The sequence below is a fragment of the Fukomys damarensis genome, unplaced genomic scaffold (genome assembly GCF_012274545.1).
Source record: "Fukomys damarensis isolate Sample0158 unplaced genomic scaffold, DMR_v1.0_HiC HiC_scaffold_33, whole genome shotgun sequence".
NCBI lineage: Eukaryota > Metazoa > Chordata > Mammalia > Rodentia > Bathyergidae > Fukomys > Fukomys damarensis.
In genome coordinates, this window is record NW_022900945.1 from 55,607,508 (window position 1) to 55,615,152 (window position 7,645).

A 7,645-nucleotide genomic window follows, 5' to 3' on the forward strand; every position below is an offset into this window, starting at 1 on the left:
GCCCCACCGCCGAGCGGGCCCACGGGAGGCCGCCACCACGCACGGCCGGCACGCAAAAGCCTGCTGCGCAGTGCCCCTTCCCTACTACCTTTGGGGGCCTCTGCTGCTTTCTGCCCCCTGGACCGGGGCAGCTTCTGTCCTGTGCTTCACAGGAGGGAGTTCAGGGCTCAGGGGTGGTGCCTCCTACAGCCGGGAGGAGAAACAGCCACAAACCCTCCCCCGGCCCCCCAGTCTGAGAGTGGCCTTGCGTTTCTCAGGAGCGTGCTGGACCCCGAGGGCATGTCCAGGCACATAAGTCCAGGGGCATTTGTGCCTGTGCAGTGAGGTGGTGCAGCAGGCATGAAGAGTCAGAGAAATCCGGTGGCCTCTCAGCTCTGCCACCTCTAGCTGCATGACCTTGGGCAAGTTATTTAACCTCATTTGCCTGATCAGTAAAACATTGTGAAGATGACTGTTTGTAAAGCTCTTAACATACTAAGTAAGCATTCAATAAAGTTCAATTTTCCCCTTCTTTCCTGGACATCTTTCTTTCTTTCTTTTTAATATGGGGAGCTCTACCTGAGGAGCCCATGGTGGCCTGGAAGAACTTGAAGTCCTCCTGCCTCAGCCTCCTGAGCAGCTGGGACTTACAGGGGTATGCCACCACAACTGGCTTCTCCTGGACATTTTTATTGTTTTCTCTTTTTTTGCAGCTGGGTCTGGCTATGTAGTTTAGACTGTCCTTGAGCTCACTGTGTAGCCCAGGCTGGAACTTGTGGCAATCCTCCTGCCTCAGCCTACCAAGTGCTGGGATCACAGGCATGGGTCACCACACCCAGCTCTGTCCTGGAATTTTTTTTTTTTTTTTTTTTGTGTGGGGATTGAACTAACTCGGGACCTTGCACTTGCCAGACACAAGGTGGCACCACTGAGCTAAATCCCTGGCCCTCTGGACTTTTAAAGAAAACTCAAGATACTATTTCCAGAAACCACATTGTGTCTGCTCGTTTGAATAGCAGGTTTTCTGTCTTCCTCCTCTCCATTCTTGAACATCCATTCTCTCCTCACCCACTGACATCAGGCTCTTCTCACTGTACCACTATTACTACCAGTGCCCCTCCTCCTCCTCTTCTGAGACAGGGTCACCTCACTATGTAGCTCAAGCTGGCTTTGCACCCTTTGTGTAGCCAAGGTGACCCTCCTGCCTCAGCCTCCCTAATGCCAGGACTACTGATGTGTGCCACTACACCAGGTCAGCCACTGCTCTTAAAGTTTTCATTGATATATCTCATCTGATCTCACGTTTTTTGTTTTTTTGTTTGGTATCAGGGATCAAACTCAGGTCCTTGTGCTTGCGAGGTAGGCGGAGGAACCACTGTCTCACTTGATCTCAAGGCAGCAATTAACCCAGATATCACCATTTTTCTAAAGCTTTTCCCTCTCATCTTTTAAGATATCACACCATTTCCCCTGCTGCTGTTAACCCCGGGGTCTCCTTTACCAGCTTTACATTCATGCTAGATTGCTGAACACTGGCGGTCCTCAGACTTCTCTACAGTGAGGGTCTCACTCTGCAGCCCAGGCTGGCCTTGAACTCACTGTGTAGCCCAGGCTTTATTCACGGTGATCCTCCTGCCTCAGCCTCCTGAGTGCTACGATCACAGGTGTGTGCAGCACCATTCCCAGCAGCAATCCTATTTCAAAGGCACCCATGTTTTACCACCTCCCCCTACCTGGTTCCAGCCACCACCCTCACAGCAACCCCCAAACTGGTCTATTTCCACTCTTCCCCAGCCACCCATTCTTCACTCCTCAAGGGATGATGAACCATGTTCTGTCAAGGCTCTGCCTAAACCTGCTGGCTTCCCATTATATTTATAATAATCTCCAACCTGGTCCACTCTGATGCCATCAGTCTGCCTCCAGACCCCAGGACTTTTGCACTTGCCCTTCTGCAAGTTTGAAATGCTTTGCCCTGTGACTGGTGGGTTCATCTAAGTCAGGTCTTAGCTCCACTCTCACTGAGCACCCAACCCCATCCTGATCTCCCAACACTGCTCTCCATGGTAGTGCTGAGGCTTGAACCCAGGCCATAGACCCCCCAAGACAAGCATTGCAGGCACAGGCCTGCCTTGTTGTCTTGACCACTGAGCACTATTTATTTTTTTGTACCAGGGATGAACTTGGGTCCTTGCGCTTGCGAGGCAGGTGCTAAATCCCCGGCCTCACTGAGCATTATTTAAAATGATCCTGTAGGAACACTGATTTTATACAATGAAGTGTTGCTGGATTCTACAATTGAAAAGCCATCCAAAGCGGTTAAAAATAAAATTATCTTGCTTTTTGTTTATATATTTGTGTTGTTCTATAGAATGTAAGCTTCCAAGAGCAGGGACCTGGGCCCAGGATTTAGCTCAGTGGTTCTGCCGCCTGCCTCACAAGCGCAAGGACCCGATTTCGATCCCTATCCCTCGTGCAAAAAAAAAAAAAAAAAAGGGAAAAGGAAAAGAAAAAGAAAAACCAAGAGCAGGGACCTGCTCACTGCGCGGGGCCTGGAACACAGCAGGGATTCTACAGAGGGCTAAATTTCCAAAGTGGAAGAGCCGGATCCTGTAAAAAGGACTTGAGCCGGGCATGGTGGCGCACGCCTGAAACCCCAGTACCTTGGGAAGCTGAGGCAGAAGGATCACTGAGTTTGAGTCCAGCCTGGGCTACATAGCGAGTTCCTGTCTAAAAAGAGCGAAAGAAAGGGAAAAAACAAAAGGGACAAGAAAGGCTTCAGGACTTTCTGACTGTGGGCCGCAGAGATGCGCTGTCGTCGAGGCAGGGGAAAGGGAGTGGCACTGCCACCGCCGGAGATGGCGTCAGCTTGCAAGGCTTCTTGGATAATTCACCATAATAATACAGCCTCAGGCAGGGCTGCGCAGCCAGAATGACTGAGAGGGGTCGGCTCGAAGCATTGGATGTGCGGTGGTCGTGAAGCTTCCTGAGGACTCATTTCGGGAATCTGGCTCCGCTGGGGTGGGGCGGAGTCACGGTGGGAATTCAACCCCCTACTTAGTACCTGGGTGCCGTCCGCGACTCCGTCTTTCCTAGAGTAGGTCAGGAGTACGCTTCCGCTCCCATTGGGCTACAACTGCCGAGGGAAAGTTGTTCTCCAAGAGAACCAATGAGAAGTGCAGAAGGGTCCTGAGTCCCGCCTCCGGGCAAATAGCTATCTCCCTTTCCGAGCGAGGCCTGGCCCCGCCCGGCCGCTATTTTGCGGCTGCGCAGCTCTTTGCAGCTGGCGTCACCTCCCAAGCCGCCCGCCCCGCGCACTCGCCTTGGCCAGCTGCAGTGGGGTTTTCCTTGGCTTCCTGTTGGGGCTGCTGTTTCCCTGCGCCGACTGTAGGAGGAACGGAGGTTGTACGCTGCGGATCTTAAACGCTCCCCTCTCTGCGCTTGTGCTTAACCTTTTCATCTTTTTTTTTTTTTTTTTTTTGAGACAGGGTCTCACTATGTAGTTGAGACTGACCTGGAACTATGTGATCTCGAACTCACAGCGATCCTCCTGCCTCAGTCTCCTGAGTGCTGGGATTACAGGCATGCGCCACCACGCCCGGCTCCATCATTGTTATTAATTGTAGGGATTGTCTCATTTTACTAACAAAGAAGTGATAAAATCTTAAAGTCCCGTGCACTTCCTTTTTGCGGGGTGGAGAGGGAAGGTTTTATAGCTCATACCACTCCTCAGTGATTCCACAGTCACTGAGCTCTGGCTCAGTGCCGGGCGGTCGGGCTGGTCCCGGGGATACCGGCTCCTACCCTACCGGGATTAAGCATGGGGAGGTCAGTGGGCAACCGAAATAGCAGGTCACTGTCTTTAGGAGCTGGCGCCAGAGCAGACGTTAGATCATGTATAAATTTGATTATAACTGTGATCAGAATGGTAAAAGAAATGATAGGGCTGTGTGCCTGTGTTAAAGGAGTGTGTGTGTGTGTGTTTGAACCCAGAGCCTTTGCCCTGAGCTACATCCCCAGCTGCCACAACCCACCTCTTGGGACAGGGTCTCACTGTTTCAAGGTGGGGGATGGGGGAGCAGCCGGGCTGAACTTGTGATCCTCCTGCCTCGGCTTCCCAGAATGCTGAGATTACAGGCCCGTACCACTATGCCTATCTTGAAATTATGTTTTTGCCCACTGGCCTCACTAGAACATAACTGCAACAGGCCAGGGACTTTATCAACTTATTTGCTGCTGTATCCCCAGGATCTTTAACAGGGCCTTCTGCAGAACAGATACCCAATTCTTGTTTGCTCGGTGTGTGGACCTGACACTGCCTAGCAAGGGTTCCTGATCCTTCGTGGTGGCAGGAGAATGAGGCAGAAGGCAGTTGTGTCACGGCCGGGGCCTTCATGATGAGTGGTTATTCTTTTTTTTCAAGAGGGAGAGAGAGATGGGGTTCAAGTGTGTGCTTGGCATGCATGAGGCTCTGGGTTCAACCCCCAGAGGAAAAGGCAGGAAGTGCTGAGGACAGAGTAGAAGGGACAGTGGGGAGAGGTGCAGCGTGTTCTCAGAGAGCAGGTGACTGGAGCCTGTGGCGCAACTGAAGGCGAGACAGAGGTGAGGCTGGGGTATCCGCTCCATAGCCCTGCCAACGGCAGTGTGGGACCGAAGAGCGAAAGCAAAAGCAGTAGCTTCAGAAGTCTTGTTTTCTCTTCTCTTATGTGTGTGTGGTGTGTACCTACTGGGGATCAAACCCAGGGCTGCACATACACTAAGCATGTGCTGTACTACTCAGGGGCACCCCAGCCCCTCTGGTTCTTCTTGGAGGAGAAAATTGGAGGTCAGGGGTGAAGAGCCTTTGTGGAAAGCCCACAGGGTGAGGAATAATGGGGGAGCAGTGGGGGGGGCAGCAGTCAGGGTGAGCTGGGCCCTAGAAGAAGGTTCTGGCCCTGGGGGAGAAGGATAGAGGGGGAACAGCTTTGGCTGGGAGGAACCCTGATCCCCTCACGGGTGTGGGGCGGAGAAGCCTGAAACCCCAAGAGCGGTTTAGGGAGGACTTGGCGTCCTATGATCAGACATCAGACGAGAAACACAGTTGGGCACAGTGGTGTGTGGCTGGATGGAATGTCAGCAGTTTGGGAGGCAGAGGCAGAAGGATCACAAGTTCAAGCCCAGGCCAAGCAATTTAGGGAGACCGTGTCTTTTTTTTTTTTTGGTACTGGGGATCGAACTTAGGGTCCTTGCTCTTGCCAGGCAGGTGGCAGAACCACTGAGCTAAATCCCCGACCCAGGGAGACCCTGTCTTAAAAAGTAAAAAGGGAGGGGCCAGGGATTTAGCTCAGTGCTTCTGCCACTTGCCTGGCAAGCTCAAGGTCCTGAGTTCGATCCCTGATACTGGGGGGGGGGAGGGCCGGAGATATAAACCAGTGCAAAGGCCCTGAAAGGTTAGGTGGATTCCCCAGCCTCATAGCCAGGATTGTGAGAGTCTCACAGTGCCCACCCAGGCTGATGCCCCGCATGGTGCCCCTCTGTAAGGGGACAAGAGAAAGTGGAGACCAGCAGGAGCAAGGGTGGGAGCCAGGTCTCAGCCTGAAGGCCCTTTGACTGCCTGGAGGGAAATGGAGAGGCTGGATAACAGTGACAACAGTAATTCCCACCGTCTAGGCAGGCTGGGTGGCTGGGGCTGACTCATGATCCTAGCCACCTGGGAGGCTGAGGCAAGAGGGTACGAGTTCGAGGCCAGCCCGAACAACTTTGCAAGGCTATTTGTCAAGTAGAAAATAAAAAGGGCTGGGGAAGTGATTCAGCGGTCGAGCACCTGCCCAGCATGTGTAAGGCCCTTTTTCCAATCCCCTGTACTAGAAGCCAGGTGTGGTGGTGCACATTTGTGACCCCAGCACTTGGCAGGCTGAGGCAGGATTGCCATGAGTTTGAGGCCAGCATGGGCTACACTGTGAGACCGTGTCTCACAAAACCCGAGCAAACCAACCAACAAACAAAAACCAAAACCAATCTCCAGAAAGAAAAAAAAATTCTGCCATTTATGTGGAACCTTAGGACTCACAAAACACCTTCCCAGAAAATATTCAGTATTTCTTTCTGTGCTTGTACTGCACAAAGGGTGTTAAGGCTTCACGAAGACAGGCATGATAAAATTTGCTTTTTATAGCTGTTACAGCCTTGAAGGGTAGCCGGAGACACATGGGGGCCCCATGATTTAAGGTCAGCACCCCAGTGGCTCTAGGTGAGCACAGATGGAATAGAGCCAACTATGGAAAGGTGGGCCCTGCCTCGTCTTCAGGGTCCCTCAGCCCTCGCTCTCACCTGTAATGTGGAATTGTCAGGTTGTGCACACATAATAAGCACTCATCAAAGACTGGGCATGGCGGGTACCCTGTGATCCCAGCCACTCCAGAGGCTGAGGCAGGAGGACGGCACTGGAGAGGCCATCCTGGGCATTCAGTGAGACCATTTCTCCAGAACTGTGGCTGGGCTCAGCGGTTCAGCAGCCTGCCTCGCAAGCACAAGGACCTGAGTTCGATCCCCGGTACCAAAAAAAAACTAAGGCTGAGGGGGCCAGGTATTTAGCTCAGTGATGCCACTGCCTGCCTCGCAAATGCAAGGTCCCGAGCTTGATCCCCCCAGTATGAAAAAGAAAAAGAGAAAAAGAAGGCTGAGGATGTAGCTCCATGGCAGTGTGCTTTCCTAGCATGCAAGAGGCCCTGGGTTCAATCAGCACACACAAAAAAATTATTTTATCATTAGAAAAATGAGAAGCCAGTATCTTTGGTACAAGTACAAGCTTTTGTTTGTTTGAGACAGGGTCTTGCTATGTAGTTCAGGTTAACCTGAATTCACTACATAGCCCAGGTTGGCCTCAAACTTGCTACAACCCTCTTGCCTCAGCCTCCCAAATGCTGAGATTACAGGTGTGCACCACCATTCCTGGCTTTTGAGGTACAAATAGCTTTCATTGGATCCCAGCTGTGTGATGATCACCATGGTTTTTGTTAATGGTTGGTTAAGTAGGGCTAGAGCTATAACTCCAGGGTACAGTGCTTGCCTTGCATACAAGAAGCCCTGGGTTTGATCCCCAGCACCCTCCATCCCCCAGAAAGTTGGTTAATTAGATGAATGCTACACCTTAAGTGGATAAGGGACTGTAAGAGTCAAATTTGAGAGGATGGTCTTGCTATATAGTTCAGGATGGTCTTGAACTGATTTTGTAGCCTCAACTGGCTTTCAACTTGTGGTGATCTTCCTGCCTCAGCTTCCCAAGGAGAGTAGAATCATTTTTGGTGTCCATAGTCAAAGAGAGTGTTATATCCTCAGATAAGAAAATTGACATTAAAAAAAGAAAACAAATTGAAAAGAGAGGTTCAGAGCCAGGCAGGATGGTGCACACTTATCATCCCAGCACCCTAGAAGAATGAGGCAGGAGGATCGCTGTGAGTTCAAAGCCAGTGTAGGCTACATAGTGGGTTTAAGGCCAGCCTGAACTACATAGTGAGACCCTGTCTCAGAGGGGAAAAAATACACAAAATCATAGTAGAGGTTGTGGCTGGAGATGTAGTTCAGTGTGAAGGGCTTGGGTTCAATCTCTAGTAGTGAGCACCCCTCCAAAAAAAAAGTGAAAATACAAGAAAGACAAGTTCTGGGTTGACTATTCTTTTTTTTGTTG